Raw genomic sequence first — 20,912 nt, 5'->3', positions numbered from 1 at the left:
AAAGCTATGCCTCCAAGTCTTTGACTCTAGGAAAAATGTTCTGACTGTCCACCCTTTCCATGCCTCTCACAACTTTATATACCTATCAGATCTCCCCCCAACCTTCGACAGTCCAGGAAAAACAATCCAAGTTTGTCCAATCTCCCCTGATATGCAATATCCTTTGATCCAGGCAGCATTCTAGTAAACCTGTTCTGTACCCTCTCCAAAGCCTCCACATCCTGTAGCAGGGTGACCAGAACTGCCCACAATATTCCAAATGCAGCCTAACCAAAATCCTCTAAACCTGCAACATGACTTCCTGACCCTAATACTCAACAAATGAAGGCAAGCATACTCTAGTCTTTCTTACCATTCTATTTACTTGTATTGCCACTTTCAGGGATCTAGAGACTTGGACCCCAAGTTCCCTCTGTACACCAATGCTGTTAAGATTCTTGTCATTAACTATATACTTTACCCATACATTTAACCTCCCAAAGTGCAACACATTACAGTTGCTTGGATTAAACTCTGAAAAGGTTGGCAGTGTTAGGACATCATAAGAGTGCAGATTTAGCTAAAGGGGGAAATCTTACAAAAAATACAAATGTTTGCTTCTGCAAAATTTGATCCAGGTGCTCCTGTTGACTGATGGTGCAAATTGGATAGAAGGTAGCTCTGCGCTGTTTTATTTGTGGGCTGAAAATAGCAGGGAAGAACATATGATCTGACTTGGAAGTAAATTCCGATAATAGTTCAGTAGGGGGAGCTGCCTCATAACCACATTTGCCTTTGTTCAAGAATCTTTCAAGAGAGACTGCACACAGCCCGTGTGACTGTGCAAAAACAATTGCAAAAAAAGTCCAGCAGTCTGTGGAATATTTCACTCCAAATTTTAAAGGATCTGAAAATGAACGCTGAGACATTATAAATCAGTTCGCGTTCTGCAGGGAATTTAAACATTCAAGCTCTGACGTCAGCTTGGATTCTTTTCCACTCTTATTGATCTTACAAAACAGCTCCCAATTTGCAGATATCATGTCATGAGTTAGTTCTGAACTTTGTAATCTAATTTGAAAATTGCTGCAAGGATTGCAGTGCACAATTAATCATTTGATCCAATATAGTCAGGCCTAGACGATTTCAATATCCATGTCCTGTTAAATCTGCCACTGATTGCTTGAGTTAAAATTGACTTGCATTCTCTAAAGATGGACAAAAAAAGCTGGAGTAACTCAGCGGGTCAGGCAGCATCTCTGGAGAAAAAGAAAAGGTGACATTTTGGCTCGAGACCCTTCTTCAGACTGAGAGTCAGGGGAGAGGGAACTGAGCAATATGAAAGGGTACATAGAACAAAGTAATAAAAGATATGCAAAAAGATAGATCAAAGCAAGCAACGATGATCAAGGAAAGGTGGAGCCCACAATGGCCCATTGTTGACTGTGGGAAGATGATAACGAGTCATACAAACAGTAAAACTCAGCAGGACGACAGTGAAAAAGGTATGACAACTAGGGTGGGGGAGGGATGGGGAGAATGGGGATGTAAAGCCAGCTTGTGATTTCTAAAGGGAAGATGCAATGTGACTGCAGGAAATGGTGGTTCATTGTATAGATAATTGCTGCTTGATGTAAATAAGTTAAGACCAGGAATAGATCATAAAGCTTCTAAGACCTGTTCTGCTTTTCTCTTGAAAGTGCTACTTTATGATCTATTCCTGGTCTTAACTTATTTGGGATTACCAAAATGGCGGCGCTACCCTAGCAGCTGCGGCTTACCTGCGGTTCGTTTGTCTTTGTGTTTTTGTTGTTTTTTTGTCTTAATTGTAGATGTGATGTTGTGTTTTTTTTGTGGTTGTGTACTATGTGTGTGGGTGGGGACACTGTACAATTGTAAATTTGTCCCTTCCGAACGGAGACCCGAGCTTTGTTTTCTGGGTCGGGTCTCCGTTCCTGCTGCGGCCTACCATCGGCCAAACTCCTGGAGCTGGCGGCCTCCAGGGCTCTGGATCGCAGAGCCCGTGGACCAGACTTACCATCTGCGAAGCCGGCTGTCTTCGGGGGCTGCGGGAGCGGCTGCGACTCGCCTTCGGCTCGGGCTGCGTGGATGCCGACATCGGGAGCTCCGGCAGCGGCAGCGTCTTCGCCCGCCCCGGATCGCGGGGCTTGGGTCGGCCCGCCGCGGACATTTCTCCGTCCGCCCCGGATCGCGGGGCTTGGGTCGGCCCGCTGCGGACATTTCACCGTCCGCCCCAGATTGCGGGGCTTGGGTCGGCCCGCCACGGACATTTCACCGTCCGGCGCAGCCTGAAATAGGCCGTGGGATTTTTCTCTGCTCGGCGGGGGCTTCAATGTTGGGAGCCCTGACTGCCCCGACGTGCAGCAGCAGCGGCAGCGGCAGCGGCAGTGTCTTCGCCCGCCCCGGATCGCGGGGCTTGGGTCGGCCCGCTGCGGACTTTTCACCGTCCGGCACGGCCTGCAACGTGGCAAGTTCAACAGCCTGACCTCGGGAGAAGACGGCAGGGGAAGAAAAAAGACATTCTGGCCTTCCATCACAGTGAGGAGGGGACTGGAGGAGACTCACTGTGATGGATGTTTCTTTTTGGGAGATTTTGTGTTGGTTGGGGTTGTGTTATTTGCTTATTTTATTGCTCTTATAGTTGGACTGTGGGTGATGAAATCTCGTCCAAAAGACTTGTTTTTTGGATGACAAATAAAGATATCCTGAATCCTCCTATACCATGTTAGATTAAGGGAAAGAATGAGTTCCACAACTCTGCAGCACTGTAGAAGTCTGTGGGTGGAGATGCAGAGAAGGAGAGATGTTGTGTAAACCTTGCATTTTCATGAGGCAGAGGGAGTAGACTGTTGTGGAAGTCAAGCCAGATGTTAGGCTTTGCGAACTAGGATATAATATTTAATCTTCTTAATGATCTTAGCTGTAAGGCAATAGCATCTTCAATAGCATCTTCAAATACCATTTCAAAAGCTCAATGTATCAACCAACAACATCCTCCCATAATCAGGTTTGATACTACATGTACATACTTTTACCATACCCACTGCCCTCAACCTTACTCTTTCACATTTTGAAGTTAGAATAAAATTGTGAACTAAAATATTTCAAACAATAAATGACAAGTTGCTGCCTGCGATCCAGCATAGCTTTAACTCCTTGTACAATCAGAGTGATACTCTAACTGCAACAATCACGGAGGAAGAAAGTCATCAACCATTTCATCAACATAAAGTGAAACTTAAAAGAGGCTAATGTACTTTCATGCAAAAGGAAGTGATTTACTTAGATCTGTGAGTAAATGGAAACAAGCTGTTGCCAATTAAAGAAACACAACGTTGCGGGTCTCTGATCATTATTAAGGTTGAATACTGCACCAGATTTCCACCTGACTTTGCTGTAATGTTGATATGAATTCACCATGTATGAGCCATGGCAGTAGAGTAAAAACCAGTAAAACATTTATGATCTGTGCAAGAAAAGACTTGCAAAGATCAGTTTTTAGTGCATTATGACACTAATCAAATGTTAAAACTTACTTACAATACTTCCAACTACTGGAGTTTTGCCACAAACAGCCATATCTTGTGTCATGGCCATGAGGTGAATTTCTCATGAAAATCAGGCAGATTGACCAAAGGTGAAAAAAAATAATGCTCAAATTAAGGGATTTCTAATTACAAAGTTGCATAATTTCTTGCTGGGAAATACAGTGATCTGCTATTCCCACTATGGCAGCTTCATGGATGCAGAGGAGGACAATACCATTCTCAGTATAATTGTGACAGAGCATCTAACAAAAGTGCAAGAGCAGATGCCTTTTTGAGGTTCTCCTAAGAGGAAGAAACAATGCCTAGAACATAGAATATAGAAAAGTGCAGCATATCTGCACATGATCCATATCCCTCCATGCGCTGCATATTCATGTGCTTATCAAAATGCCTCTTAAATACCTGACCCCACCATCTGGCAGCATGTTCCAGGCACTATGCTCTGCTAAAAAAAAAACATGCATCGCACATCTTCATTAAACTTTGCCCCTTTCACTTTAAAGCTGTGCCTTTTAGTCTTTGACATTTTCTCCCTGGGAAAAAGACCTACACTATCTACCCCGTGTATGCCTCTCATAATTTATTGTACTTCTATCAGGCCTTTCCTCTATCTCTAATATTTCAGAGGAAATAATCCAAGATTGTCCAACCTTATAGCTAAAAGGCTCTAATCCATGCAGTATTCTGGTAAACTTATTCTGCATCTTCCCCAGAGCCTCCACATCCTTCCTATAATAAGGCAATATGAACTGCACACAACATTCCAAATGCAGCCCAACGAAAGTACTATAAAGCTGCATCATGACTTCTTGACTCTCATACTCAATGCCGCAACCAATGAAGGAAAACATACCATGCCTTATTTTTTTACTCTATCGACTTGTGCTGCCACTTTCTGTAAGATATGGATTTGGACCCCATGATCCCTCTGTAATGCTGTTAAGGGTCGCCATTAACAATATACTTTCTCATCACATTCGACTTCTTAAAGTGCAACATCTCACACTTGCTTGGATTAAACTCCATCTGCCACTTCACTGCCCATTTCTGAAGCTGATCTATATCCCAGCCTTCCTCACTGCCCACACCTCCAGCAGTCTTGGCGTTGTCTGGAAACTTACTAACTGGCCCATTTTCATCCATGTTCAAGTCCTTCATGTACATATATCACAAACAACAGAGGTTCCAGCACAATGGAATTCCACTGATCACTGACATTCAGTCTGAATAACACCCTTCCACCACAACTCTGTCTTCTATTAGTAAGGCAGTTCTGAATCCCTATGACCAAGTCACTGTGAATCCCATTCATCTTAATCTTTTGGATCTGCCTGCCACAATGGACTTTATAAAATGCTTTACTAAACTCCATGTAGTCAACATCCATCACCTTTCCTTCATCGAAAAATCTTTTTACCTCCTTAAAAAAATTGATCATGTTAGTAAGACATGACCTGCCACATAATGCCTTTCCCTAATTAGCCGATTCTCTTCCAAATGGGAGTGCATTTAACCTGAAGACTGTGACATTAAGGATGTTTCTGAAGTGAATCCACACACAGCTCAGAAGGAGTTTGTGTGTGATGTTTCTGATGAGAGTCAAGGTGAGAGATCATAGTTAAGTACAGATCATGGTTAAGTGGATGATATTACAAAAGTACTTGGTACTTATATGAATTCAACAAGTTAACATTAGTACCATCATAAAGATCATAGAGAGTGATTTGGTTAATTTTACAAAATTTGTAAATATCACAAATCAGTTATTTTAGTTTTTTTTAAAAAAATTTAAAGCAGTGAAAGCAGTAATGCAAAATTGTTGGTGAACAATGATTGCAACTTTAAGGCTGTCACTTTAAGAATTGTGCCTTGTGACAAATTGCTCTTGGGGGGGTTGTAAAAATATTTGTAGAAAGTTGGTGAGAGGCTGTCTGTGAAGAGTCCTTGTATAAACCACACCTGCTCTGTTTGAGCTCCACATCCATATAGGTGTGTACATTCTGCATCGGAGATTGGTAGAGGTTAAGAGCCACCAAACGCGCACAAAAAAGGCAAACCATAAAGCAACACCAAAAAATTGTTTCATGATGGCACATGACGTACATTGTCAGAATACCTTTCACTTTTACTGGAGGAATTAAATATGAAGCTGGAAATTTGTTCCGAGGGGAACTTGCAGCAATGACTTTCCACACATTCACATGCCAAAATCAATATTTTGTGGGGCACATTTCTCAATTTGTAGAGTGCACGCTGCACCTGTGCAAGGAATCAAATTTGTGGTTCAGGAAGTGGTTCGGGAATTCAGATTTTTGTCAGGAGGTGACAATCTGTCATGACATTGGCTCAATGATAGGTTTACCTGATGAGTGCATCAATGATTTAACACAAAGGATGACAAGGGTGGCTGTTTGATTTCTAAAACAAACCTGATTAAATACACGTTAATGCTAATATGACCTTTACTGGGAACGATGCTGCCTGACATTCACGTTGCTAGCCTTGAGATGAACCATTGCAGGGAGTCAGTGCAGCTTTCTTAGCGGGCCTGTGCCTCCTGATAACATGAACATTTATCTGATCTAATGTGACTATTATCCAAAAGAATGTCAGCTTTCATTGTTGTATGAAGGTTTGGGTGAGATGGTAACATTACTATATCACTGTTGGGGTTCAGGCATTGTTTAATAGAAAATTGCATCTTTGAAAACAATGTACTTTTAAAAATTACAGAATTACAAATCCAGATTAAGTCCAAATATATTAAGTGAAAGATTTCAGTGGCAAAGCAGCTATTTGTTTTATTACATTTATTTCTGATTTCTTTTTCCGACATGGCATTAACTAAAAACAAAACCAACATCAGGAATATTTTGCAATTTAAAATTGTACAAAATATATGAAAATAATGTCACAATGTAAAATGTGCAGCATTACGATTTAATTATTCTCTTTCAGTTACATCAGGTCCTGCCTCATCTTTGAATCAAAAATACTACAAAAGAATAAGCATGTGTAAATTCTGTGCTCAGTAACTACACACAATAATTACTTTACAAATGCCAAAAACACATTGAAAATTCAACTATCATCAGCAGCTAATATTTCATCTACAAGAAGTATGGTCATGCAAACATGAATGAATAAGCTTATTGGCCAAGTATGTACACATACAAGGAATGTGCCTTGGTGCTCCGCTCGCAAGTAACAACACAAATATACAGTAAACAATTAAGAATAAGCATAAAACATTAAAACATTAAGAATACATCAATACGGTTTAAACATATGAGTGAAATAAACCAGAGCAAAAAGAGACTACAGATTTTTGGTATCTGATGTCTATCGTGCTCAACGCTCTAATGGTTGTTGGATGTGAATCATTTCCATGCTTATGAAATCGGGCATTCCATTATGTGAAAGTTATCACTATGTCCCTCTAAAATAAAGTGCAGTTTGTCCACTAACAATATTAATCATTCATGTTTATTTTCCCCAGCACTGTGGTTGTCACTGATATAACTGTAGTGGAACCTAGAAGGGTGAGGTTAGGAGGTTAGATCCGAAAGGGGTGAGGTTAGGAGGTTAGAACCTAGAGGGGTGAGGTTAGGAGGACCAAGAAGGACCAGACAATACAATGGAATTAGTGTGAATGAACACGATATTCAGAGCACACTCGATGGGCTGAATGGCCTTTTTCTGTGCGGCATGACTACGAACTCTAGAACTTAAGTAGAATCACTGTGACAACTGGAGAATATTAGTTTAATTTTAGTGTCATTCAAAATTTATCTTTTAGATTTATTTTCCTAGTTTTAGCAGGGTTGATGGGTTGGGACCAGCAGGGAATGGTGCTGAGGTGGGAGGGCCATGTTTAGTGTTGTTAGTATGGTCGGTGCCTTGTTAAAGTCCTTGTTTTATTGGCAGTCTTATTTCAGTTATTGTAAAACAAAAGTAATCTGAGGCACTATTGAAACTTGACAACATCATGGCTTACCCTCCAATAGGCCATTGTAAATGCCTGCCAATTTCCTTCAGTGTTTGTAATTTCTTTCACCAGAACAAGACTGAATGAGAGCGATGTGTTACCTTTGAATGAGGCTTCAAGAATTGTATGTATTCTTCTTTTGCTTGAAGGTTACATTGTGAAACTGAATACTGTCGGTTTTTAGTATGATCCTTTTTTGCACTTGAGAAATCAGGATTTATATTCCCTATCAGATTATCATTCAGGGAATAGTTAAGGGACATGAATGGTGGAAATACTGAGGTTGTAAATTCAGATTATTTATGTGAATTGGCAACAATGGAGATTCTACCACTAAGCAGATTTCAATGGAAATGCAAACCTGATATTTATGTAACGTATCCAATTCACAACGACAATTTATGCCTGAGCATCATGTTAGAAATCTGCCAATGATTATCAAAATATATCTGGACAACTAATGAGTATTTGTAAATTTTCCATTACATGTACAATATCAAGGGAAATTTTGATATTTTAAAAAAACCATACAAATCATATGGGGGTCAAAGGGGAAGTTACTGTCATCTTCAATTTCCTTTTCAGTGAATGTTTTTGTCCATTTCAGAGGGTGGTTAAAAATCAACCATATTGCTGTGATTTTAGAATGAGTTGTTGGCCAGATTGGATAAGGATGACCGCCTTCAACTATTAACCCTGCATCCTAATCACCAAGACTATTTTCACCCACCTTTGTTACATCACCTATTTCTGCTCCATCAGGTCAACTACTATTAGAATGCACATCTGAGCTCTCATTACATCTAGATTACACCATTCCAGTGCTCTCCCATCCACCACCTTCCTCTAACCTAAGCTCTTAAAACAGTAATTCCCACATCCTATCTTGCACCAAATGCATCCATCACTTCCATGCTCACTAGCCTATATAAACACTTGCCCAATAATGCTTGTATTTTTTTTAATGTCATCGTAATTTTCAATTCCATCACAGCATCACACCTCTCTCAGCCTGTCGCCTTCTCAAACCCTTCAACTCTCCCTTTCTTTATTCCTTTAGAACAATTTCACAATGTATCTTATTCTTCAAATTTCATGTTACCTCTCCTCCTATTGTAATATCATGCCAAATTTTATTTGATATTTTCATGTCATGAAGTGCCTTGGGATATTTTATTGCATTGAATGTTTTGTATATATGTAAGTTGTTTTTGAGTTGCATCCGTGCAGGGGAAGTAGTCAATGCATCGCCTCAGGGCTCGGTGATGGAATATCTACTGTTGCCAATCTACATAAATGATTTGGATTTAGAAACTCAGCGAAAAGTGATTATATTTAAATTTTATATCAGACAAGCAGGCTATGGAGACAAGGTGACTCAGAAATCAGAGAATAAATTGAAGGATATATTTAAATGGACAGAACATTTGTAGATACAATTTGCTGAAAAATATTAAAGTAGTGTATAGGAAGAAGTAAAGAAGACAACACCTGTACTTATTTAACATTGTTAAAACAGCCTAGAATGAGGAGCACCAAGTTCTTATGTAGAATGTAATATTCACCAATGAGTTGTAAAAGATAGGTTGCAGGTGAAGTATACCAGACAAAAATAGAGCTGCATTCTACCGGTCCTATGAAGTGTCAAACTATTAATCAAATACAATTGACCAAATCTTGCCAGTTGTTGCTGGTGGTTCGAAAGGGAAGTACCATTGTTTGTCCAAATACATTAAACAATAATTGAATGTCCTGGCCTCATTGACAGGCCAAATACTACAAGGGGAGACACTGCCTCCCTTCGATTAGAAGAATTAGGACATACAGAATGACTTTATTTATCTGTAATAACCTATGATCATATAAACACAGGAGTTCACATGTACATAGCAATCTATCACAGGCAGTAAATTGGATGACTGAATACATTTTGTTGGTGTTCACTAAGTGATAAATGTCTTGTCAGGATATCAAAAAAAATTCTGGTCATTTTGAAATGGTGCCATGATATCTTGTATTTCCACCTGGCAAACTTTGGTTCAAAATCCCGCCTGAAAGAAGAACTTCTGCAACAATGCGGTACTCCTGTATATTTGAACTTAATGTACAAAACTGTGATTCATAGCTGAGAGTGCTAAAATTTAGCAAAGTGATTCTAAAAGACAGTTCATTAACAAACCATATCTTAAGGTTTGTTGTTAATTAACTTCATATTTCATTGGCTTCAGACAGTTAGCATAATAGCTCAACTGCTAAATTTAACCACTTTGGCAGAAAATATTCACTGGAAAGGAGGAAGCAATATAATAAAGATCTGCTACTCCATCATGAACAGTAGAAGGATATTTTATTGCAGCACAAAATGATGAGGCTTACTGTCTTCTATGTTCTAAATACTCCATCAAAACTGTCAAATTAACATTCCTTTTGATAAATGAATTACTTGGTCTAAAAGTTTATACTGTCTCAGATTAATGGAAGAACTGATGCCTCAGGGGGACATGAAGGCGATCAAATAATAGCATCAATGTCCAAATTAAGCTTTATGGCATCTGCATAATAAATCAGCCATACTGCAATAACACCCTGGAACATTTATTTAAACACCTACACATTTCCCTTTGGAAGAAAGAAAAAATATGGCACATACACTGTTACTCCAGCATTTAGTGTCTAAGTATGGCACAAATTCAGTTTTAGAACTGAACAGCTTCCAAAACAACTACAGATTTATTTTCCCTATAAGGATTAGACTCTCAGAATATATTTTGTTTTCAGCCCCTTGAGATGGCTTTAATGGAGTCTATCAAGATTTGCTGCAAATGGTTCAAAATCAGAAAATGAAATTTTAATTTTATGCTGGGGAGGATTTCCATGTGTGAATCTTCCAGTAATCTGTTCCTGATTAATCAGTTCCTGAGTTCCTGATCATTTCCTGAACAGAAGGTTTACTAATACAAGATTGGGATATATTCCACATTAAAAGATTGCAAACATTAGCAGTGAAATCAATGATTCTTACAGTGATCAATGTCTTTTGCAGTTAATTTGACATTTATAGTACAGTTAGATATATTCAATTCTTGTCCTTGTTGCAGATATCCCTGGAAAATATATAACATTTGTAAACAATGTTTTTGATAATTAATTCACAGCATCTGCAGGCTGGTGGAATTTATTGGCCACTTTGAATTACCTCTTACGGCCTTGCAAGTCCATTTTGTGGACCTTTGTGGGCCTGGGGTTACAAATAAGCCAGCTTAAGGTGTAGTTTGTTGGAATTCATGTGGGCTTCTGTCAGCCCCCCTGGTTTTCACTCACATCCCAATGTTATGTTGGGAAGTGTGGCCCAATTGCCCTTTGTAAATTACCCCTTGAGGTAGGTATGTGGCAAAAGAATCATAGGGGGTTGATGGGAAGTAATAATGAATAATTTACAGGACTATCTGGAAATGAAGAAGGGGAATGGTGATTCACTTTGGAAGATAAAAATGGAAAGGTAGAGTATTTTTTTTTAAATGGTGCAAAGCTGAAAGGTGTTGTGTTCGGAGGGACCTGGGTATCCTTGTAATTCAGAAGACAAATGACATGTTAGCACTTATTCCAAGGAAATTTGAGAAGAAAAAATGTCTTCCTGCAACTGTGGAGAGCCCTGGTGGGATTGCATCCAGATTGCTAGGTATAGTGTTTTCCTTTCCTAAGAAAGGATTTACTTGTAATGTAGGGAATGTAAAGAAGGTTTACCAGCATGATTCCTGGATTCATGTGTCCTTGGATGAGAGGTTATGCAGAATAGGCCAATACTCTGAAGCGTTTAGAACAATTAGTGATGATCTCATGGAAACATATTAAATTCTTATGACTGGGTGCATGTGGGGATGAAGATTCCCCAGGCTAGGATGCCAACATCCAGGGATTAAACTCCCAAAATAAGAGCTAAGCCATTCAGAACTGACTTGATAATTTTATTTTTCACTCAGAGGATAGTGAACCTTTGGGAGTTCTCTACCAAGAAGTATTTGGTGTATCAGTCATCAAACATATTTACAACAAATATCAAGTTATTTTGGATGGTGGACATCACTAAAAAAGTAATTACAAAGAACATAGGTGATCCCTACTAGAAATGTTTACTCAGATTTTATGCCTTATCTTAGGAAGGATAAACTGATCTTGGAAAAGGTTCAGTATGATTAAACAATTGGGTAACGTTAACTAAAGATAAATGCCAGGAAATGCTAGTTAATGATACCAAATATGCTGCATTACAGCATTACTGTACTCTTCCTCCAAAATTCTACTCCTGTCAATACAAAGAATTTTAGAAACAAAACACTATGTACCAGTGTAACCATAGAACTGCGACTGCACTGCCCTAGCAGCTGCGGCTCACCTGCAGTCCGTCTTTCTTTGTTTTTTTATGTTGTTCTTTTGATTGTAGTGTTTAGATGTGATGTCATTTTTTGTGGTTGTGTACTATGTAGGGGGGGGGGGGGGGGGGGGGACTGTAATATTGTCTCTTCCGAATGGAGACGCAACCTTTTTTCTGGGTGGTGTCTCCATTCCCGCTGCGGCCTACCATCGGCCAAACACCTGGAGCTGGCGGCCTCCAGCTGGGACCACCTGGGCTCTGGTTCGCAGAGCCCACAGACCGGACTTACCATCTGCGGAGCTGGCTGCCTTTGGAGGCTGTGGTGGCGCTGCGGGTGCGGCTGCGACTCACCTTCGGAGGCTCCGAAGGCTTCTTTGGCACGGGCCGCGTGGACGTTGGAAGCTCGCTGGACCCTGGTTGGGGGCCAACTTTGGGAGCTCCTGCAGCAACAGCGCCTTTGCCCGCCCCGAATTACGGGGCTTGGGTCGGCCTGCCGCGGACCTTTCACTGTCCGGCGCGGCCTGAAATAGGCCGCGGGATTTTCTCCGCCCGGCGGGGGCTTCAATGTTGGGAGCCCTGACCGCCCCGACATGCAGCGGCGGCGTCTTTGCCCGCCCCGGATTGCGGGGGTTGGGGTTGGCCCGCTGCGGACCTTTCACCGTCTAGCACGGCCTGGAACGTGGCAACTTCAACAGCCTGACCGCGGGAGAAGACGGCAGGGGAAGAGAAAAGACATTCTGGCCATACAACACAGTGATGAGGTGACTGGAGGAGACTCACTGTGATGGATGTTTCTTTTTTTGTTTGTTTGTGTTGGTTGTGATTGTGTGTGAAATTGTTTATTTTTATTGCTCTATTGCTGGACTGTGGGTGACCTTTCATTTCACTGCACATCTTGTATGTGTATGTGACAAATAAACTTGACTTGACTTGACTTGAACTTTTGTGTCATTGTTAAATGCAGTGGAACTTCTTGACAAACATGTCACTGCGTGAATGAGCAATTGGATCACCTTCTCTGGATTTGGGTAGAAGCCAATTGCAATAATGAAATTACTGATGAGGGGTGCAAAGGTAGAGGGGGTCTCATTGGGAGGTAAATCTAGGATAGGAGTGATGGTGAGATAATTTTCACCTTAGATATAGTTGCAGAATTGTCTCCCATTATTTCACATGGCTGATTTGATGCCAAACTGAAAATGAGTCCCATTATCTTAGAATCTATCTGAAATGCACCAATGCAGGAAAGGTTTGGGCCCAACGGTTCCACTTGGTCTAGTTGTGAACAAACACAAAGTGCTGGAGGAACTCAATGGGTAAGGCAGCATGTGGAAGGAATGTATAGGTGACATTTTGGTTCAGAACCCTTCTTCTGACTGATTGTGGTATAGAAACATAGAAACAGAGAAAATAGGTGCAGGAGTAGGACATTCGGCCCTTCGAGCCAGCACCGCCATTCAATATGATCAATGCTGATCATCCAAAATCGATACCCCGTTCCTGTTTTCTCCCCATATCCCTTGATTCCGTTAGCCCTCAGAGCTATTCCTAACTCTCGCTTGCGAGAGAGAAAGCTGGAAAGGAGAGGAGGGGGTTGGGCAAAGCTGGAAAGTGATAGTGAATACAGGTGAGGGTGGTTTTAATTGGCAAATGGATAGAGTACGTGACAAAGGTTAGAGGTGAAAGGGAGATAAAAGTGTGTCAGATAAGGAGATGTGGACGAGTAAAATGGAAGGCTGGAGACATAATGTGGTGGAAAGGGTTGGGGGAAAGAGGAGGATAAAAGGGAGGTGCGGGTCACAAAGATGGGAGATAAGTATGCAAAGAAGAGGAGAGGAGTAGGGTCATGGGGGGATGGGGAGGAGATTGGGTGATGGTGGGCAAAATGCCATCAACCTTATTAATTCATCCAGACCAACTATTGTAATAATAAAATAATTGTAATGCACAAGGTAAATTTATGAGTTCATTGGTTCCTATTAAAATGACACACACAAATGTTATGAACTCTAGGTCCATACCCTTTGATTTAGCTATGCTTTAATAATGTAGACACATAGCAAAGGAGTCCATTTACTTTTTCAGGCAGTTTAAGCTGAAGATCATGGTCTTATTTAGATTGGAGCTCTCTGCCTATTTCAGATGCAGTTTATTAAGTAAGAAAAGGTTGCCATGTATGCCTGGATCTTTCATTACATGCATCAGCCTTCCCTGACCTACTGAATAATGTAATATAACCCAGTGATGTTGCGGAAGGGTTATGATCTTAAATTTAATATGTTTTGTAAATTATACCATTCCTGGTCACTCATGGAAACAGAAGTATTAGGTTCCAGCATCCAGCTAATTAGTGGGGTTAGTATCCTGAATAATCCACCTACACCACTATCCTGAAAATATGTTCCTCAAACATGAATTGAACGATTAAGAACTAAATACTAGATTTACAAAATGATGCAATTAATTTTATCTTCCGAAAATGTTGTTTGTGGAATTGCATGGGAGAAAGCATATGTTAAATTAAAATGATTTTCCTGAATAACTTAATTCATTCTGAAATTGTAATCAGCTAAGAACATTCTTAGACAGCAAGTCAATCTTCTCCTTTAACTAACATATATCTGGGTAGCTCCGAATTGCAGTATCAATGGAGTTCTTGTTCTTTAACTAAGTTGTTATTTTACTAAAAGGGAATTCCTCTACACTTCCTTGTTCAGTTAATTCTTACCGTTTGTTTGAGTGGCGCCACCAGCACTGGCTGCCTCGCCAACAGTCTGTCTGTCTTTTCTACTGTTTTTTGTTATTTTAAGTATATGTTAAAAGTATGTTTTAGTGTTTCTTGGTTTGTTTTATGTGGGGGTGGGGGGGTGGGGGGAATTGGGCCAAATTTTTTTTTCAATCCTTACCTCGACGGAGATGCGATTTTTCTCCGTATCATATCTCCATCCCCACTGCGGCCTAACATCGAGGAGTTGGGGCCTTTCCTGGAGACCGGCCCGGCGCTTCGTGCCGTGGGCGTGGCGTGGACTTTAACATCGTGGAGCTTGTGATCCTTTGCTGAGGATCGACTGTGAAGAGCTCCAACCACGGGGCCTGTGGACTTTAACATCATGAAGCCCGCGGTCTCTGGTAAGAAGAGGCTGACCCGAGAGCTCCAGGGAGACTCGGGAGAGTGCTTCAACTGTCCCGACACGGGGAGTTTCGATCATCCCGACGGGAGGGCTTGGACAGTCGGCAGCGGCAACTGCAGATGGTTCAACAGCCCCTACTGTGGGTGAACAAAGAGGAAGACAATTGAACTTTATTACCTTCAATCACAGTGAGGAATGTGGAATCCGCTGCGGTGGATGTTTATGTTAAATTTTATTTTATGTAGCTAAGTGTCTGGTTGCTTTTTAGTTAGAATGGCTGTATGGTAACTCAAATTTCACTATACCTTATTTGGTACACGTGACAATAAATTGATCTTGAAATCTTGAAATCTTGAAATCTTGAGAATGTGAAGGTTTCCTAAAATAAATTCAAAAGAACTTAAAATTACACATGGTCTAATGCAGAAAATTAGATTTTTTTGTAGATCAGTTGCAAACTGTTGTGTAAGTCTGAACACAATCCATTTCAACTGAGGATTTGTGCTGCTAATTTTCACTTCAATGTGCATCTACTGTATCAGTGCAAAATGTTAGAGCTGATCTGTAGACGAAGTACGAATCTTGATGGATGTAGGCTAATAACCTGAGAAAGATGGATAGGGTTGCATCTACTAGGGGAATAAACAGCTTGCAAACAAAATCAATGCAAACAACCTTCTCGTCATAGCTGAAGAAGAACTAGAAAGAATATCTCATGAATAGAGGACATTGAGGCAGAAATATAATTTTTTCAAAAAAGGAACTCAGGTGCAATAATTAGGGGCAAAGGAAAACAACTTTGAATGATTAAATCATGATTAAACAAATAAATCTGCCAGAAACCACAAACATTTTGCCTACACCTGTGACTGCAACAGTCATGGGCAAATTGCATTTGATTATTGCTCAGATAAACTATCTACACAAAAAATAATTACAGAATGAAATGTTTCTTAATGTGCCCAATATTAGTGATGTTTTCTGGACAAGTTATTTCATGAGATATTATTGATGCATTGTATATTAGAATTGGAAATCATCATTTGCTTTTATCTTTGAAAGGTATTCAGCCTGAAATGTTAACCCTTTCCACTGACAGTGCCTGAATATTTCTATCATTTGAGTCCTAAACTGTGTTTACCCGAACTACTCCTCTCATGATTTTATAGACATCTATAAGATGACCCCTCATCCTCCTGCACTCCAAGAAATAGAGTCCTTGCCTGCTCAACCTCTCTCTATAGCTCAGGCCCTTAAATATGCATCAAGTGGCGCCAGCAATGGCTGGCTCGCCAACAGTCTGTCTCGCCCTTTCCTTCATTGTTGTTTTATAGTATGTGTTAAATGTATGTTTTAGTGTTCGTTAGCTTGCTTTATGTGGGGGGTTGGGGGGGGGGGGGGAGTGGGGGGTTTAGGGGGTTGGAGGAAACTTTTTTTACTCTCTTACCTCAATGGAGATGCAATTTTTTTTCCGTATCGTATCTCCGTCCACACCGCGGCCTAACATCGAGGAGTTGGCGGCCTCTGCTGGAGACTGACTTCGGGAGCTCCAACCGACGCGGAAGCATCGATCGCCCCGACGTGGGAGCTTCGATTGCCAGCTGCGGGAGCTTCGATCGCCCTGACTGTGGATGGTTTGACAGCCCCGACCTTGTTAGAATGAAGAAGGAAGAAGATTAGACTTTATTGCCTTCCATCACAGTGAGGCATGTGGGGAATCTGCTGTGGTGGATGTTTATGTTAACTTTTATGAATTTTTGTGTGTCATATTGCTTTTTTTAATATGGCTGAATGGTAAATCGAATATCACTGTACCTTAATTGGTACACGTGACAATAAAAGACCTTTGAACCTTTGAACTTTTGAATCCTAACCACATCCACTTAAATCTAACATTTAACCTTGATTAATTACATTTAACTCTCATCTTGTATGTATGTATTTAGGTATGTATGTATGTGCGTATGTATGTATGTATACATGTATGTTCCCGAAATACAGCCAAAACGATACCCAATAGTGCAACAATTTGGGGGGCACTTTACTCACCATTCGCCTGCGGTGTGCAGTATCAAGTTTTGTTCAAATTGTTGTGCTATTTTAAAAGTAATTCACTTTATAAACTTTATACTGTGAATGGGCTCGGCAGCCACGCCTCCGCAGTTGGGGCCTGTTGATCTAATACTTACGTGTTCATCTTGCATCACGGATGGCCACCAGATCTGCGTGTGCACAGTTGGGGGAGGGTTGCCGCGGAGGACCGGGGCCCGTCCCGGCGTGCCCCGTGCTTGACCTTCCTCCCGTGGTGCAGCGCGGCGTCTGAGAGAAGGTCAAAGAAGACAGCCACCGGGTCCGCCCTTGCGCAGTTCGGGGAGGGTTGCTGGGCCCGGCGGCGGCACATTCAGATAGAATCAAGAGACAAAATTTGTATCCGCGCCTGCGCAGTTAGGGGAGGTTTGCTGGGTTCAGCCGCGGCGTGCCTGCACAGCAATGCCGGGAAGGCCGGCGACCGTCTCGGCGTGCCCCTCGCCTGACCTTCCTCCCATGGTGCAATGCGGCGAGAGAGAAAAGGTCAAAGAAGGTGGCCGCTGGCAGGATGACCTTGGGGCAGAGCCTTGCGGCCGCTCTCCTGCTGCTGGCCGCCGTGATGACTGCCCAGGACTGGGCTGAGTGACTCCCTCTACCCTTTCCTCTTCCCCCTCGCCCGTCTCCAGCACCGGGGGAGACTCCCCAGCTGCCATAGCCTCAGATATACCCTGAGATCTTGCTGTGCACTTTTGGAGTGGGGGAGGGGAGTGTGCTAGACCAATGCAGGGGGTTTGGAGCCGATTGGGGTTGTGGCTGAAATGCAAGGGTTATTTAAGAATGAACTGTAGGATCTTGCTGTGCATTGCAGGGGACTGTAAGGAAGTGGGATGTGGGGGGGTCTGACTGATTCTGCGGGGACTGGGAGGGTGCTAGATCAATGCAGGAGGGGTTTGAAGCTGATTGGGGTTGTGGTTCAAATGCAAAGGTTATTTGAGTATAATCCGAGTGGGATCTTGCTGTGCATTGCAGGGGAGGGGGATTTGAGGGGTCTGACTGATTCTGGAGTTCAACAAAGAAACTGACAAGTTACTAAAGAACCTTTAATAACAATGGGACCCAACGGGTCTACGGGTCGTCAAGTGACTACTAAAAATAATCCATTGGTAAGGTTGGGTTGACGGATGTATCTGATGAGACCGGTTAAAAACTGAATTGAGAGATTGTTGCTGACACATCCTGTGTTTAGACTAAATGAGAACTGCAACTCGAAATGTAAAGCTCAATTGATTAGCTTCCTCTGAATGTCATAGCCAAGAAATTTTTCACACAATGCTATCTTAGTACAGAGTTTGTCTCTTTGTGGAGAACAAAGCTTACAGGCAAAGAGGAAGAACAGTCAAAATAGAACTAGGAATTGTGTTTATGTCTGCCAATACTCTCCAGCCATTTGTGGAGGTGTAAGGAAGTGGGCTCAATAGCAGTCTGTGGTGATAAATTCAAGTTCCTCTCTGTTTCATGTAAATGGCAAGCGGAGTATAATATATAATACCGAACGAAATTACAGCAGTCACAGAACACAACAAAAAAGAAAAGAACACAGGACACACGACCCCAACACAAACATCCATCACAGTGACTCCAAACACCCCCTCACTGTGATGGAAGGCAACAAAACTTCCACTCTCTTCCCCCCCACGCCCACGCCCATAATTTGTTTCTTTACTAAATCAGTCAATTAAGTTATAATTTAAAATTATTTACAAAGCCTATAAAATAAGAAATCGACTTCAGCTGGGATTTGGGGATTTTGGGCTTTACTTATGCAAAAAGTGATTATAAATTGCCTGATTACAGGTTACAAGAAAATCAATTTATTTTAATTAGCATATTAATTTAGATGGGAAAACTGTAAATATGGGAAGCTAAAATTAAAAGCAAAAATAAGGGAAATAATCGACATAAGTTGGCATCAGCGAGAAAAAATGATAAGTTCATATTCAGTGGAGTTGAAAATAAATAATCAATACAAACGTTAATGCATGGAGTGATGACGTTTTGGGTTGGGACCATTTTTTCAGTCTGTTTGTAAGTGGAAAAAGCTGAATGGGAGAAGGGGCAGGACAAAATCCGGGAGTGATGTATGGATACTGGTGAGAGGGGTTTTTGATTGGCAGATGGTTGGACAAAGTCCAACAATGAAAAGACAAATAATGTAAGATAAGGAAATGGAGATGGAAAAGGCATGAAACGTGAAGCCAGAAGAAGGAATGTAGGTGGAAAGGGAAGGGGCAAGGGAAAGGGAGAAAAGGATGCCCATCCAAGTGGGGCCAAGGGAGAAAGAGGCTGAAAAAGAGTACGAGGGGCGAGGGTTTGTAGGTTAGTTACCTAAAATTAGTGAATTCAATGTTCATACCATTGGGTTGTAAGTTACCCAAGTGGAATATGAGGTGCTGATCCTCCAGTTTGGGTGTGACCTCACTCTGACAATACTGGGAAGTGGGTGACTACTCTCTAACTCATTCCTTGCACAGGAGAACCAGTAGAGTCACATTCACTTCAGTGGTAATCCCCAAAAATAATGTCCAAACAAACCATAGAGTGTAAACACAACAAACTTTGCACAGAACACAAAGTGCCAGAGTAACTCAACAGGTCTGGAAGCATATCTGGAGACATGAATAAGCTACTGAGTTACTTCTGCACTTTGCGTTCAACACTTAAACTGGAACAGATGGATAATCGGAATTATGTAAGCAGGCAGTGAAGAAAGCTAATGGCATGTTGACCTTCATAACAAGGGGAGTTGAGAAAAGGAGCAAAGAGGTCCTTCTGAAGTTGTACAGGGCCCTGGTGAGACCACACCTGGAGTATTGTATGCAGTTTTGGTCCCAAATTTGAGGAACAACATTCTTGCTAATGAGGGAGTGCAGCGTAGGTTCACAAGGTTAATTCTCGGGATGGCGGGACAGTCGTATGTTGAAAGACTGGAGCGACTGGGCTTGTATACACTGGAATTTAGAAGGATGAGAGGGGCTCTTATTGAAACATACAAGATTATTAAGGGATTGGACACGCTAGATGCAGGAAACATGTTCCCGATGTTGGGGGAGTCCAGAACTAGGGGCCACAGTTTATATCATATCATATATCTACAGCCGGAAACAGGCCTTTTCGGCCCTCCAAGTCCGTGCCGCCCAGTGATCCCCGTACATTAACACTATCCTACACCCACTAGGGACAATTTTTACATTTACCCAGCCAATTAACCTACATACCTGTACGTCTTTGGAGTGTGGGAGGAAACCGAAGATCTCGGAGAAAACCCACGCAGGTCACGGGGAGAACGTACAAACTCCTTACAGTGCAGCACCCGTAGTCAGGATCGAACCTGTGTCTCCGGCGCTGCATTCGCTGTAAAGCAGCAACTCTACCGCTGCGCTACCGTGGGGTAGACCATTTAGAACAGAGATGAGGACAAACGTTTTCACTCAGAGAGTTGTGAATCTGTGGAATTCTATGCCTCAGAAGGCAGTGGAGGCCAATTCTCTGGATGCTTTCAAGAGAGAGTTAGATAGAGCTCTTAAAGATAGCAGAGTCAAGGGATATGGGGAGAAGGCAGGAATGGGGTACTGATTGTGGATGATCAAGCATGATCACAGTGAATGGCGGTGCTGGCTCGAAGGGCCGAATGGCCTAATCCTGCACCTATTGTCTATTGGCTATATACACCAATGTACACTTCCATCATTGCCACATCCTGATCCAATGTATTTACAACAAACTTTGTTGTTACTTTATACTTCCAGGATGTGTTGTTTTTAACCTGCTACACCAAACCATCATGA

Source organism: Rhinoraja longicauda, chromosome 15, assembly GCF_053455715.1.
Source record: "Rhinoraja longicauda isolate Sanriku21f chromosome 15, sRhiLon1.1, whole genome shotgun sequence".
Taxonomy (NCBI): Eukaryota; Metazoa; Chordata; class Chondrichthyes; order Rajiformes; family Arhynchobatidae; genus Rhinoraja; species Rhinoraja longicauda.
The sequence above is the reverse complement of the archived record's forward strand: the minus strand, read 5'-3'. Positions refer to the sequence as shown.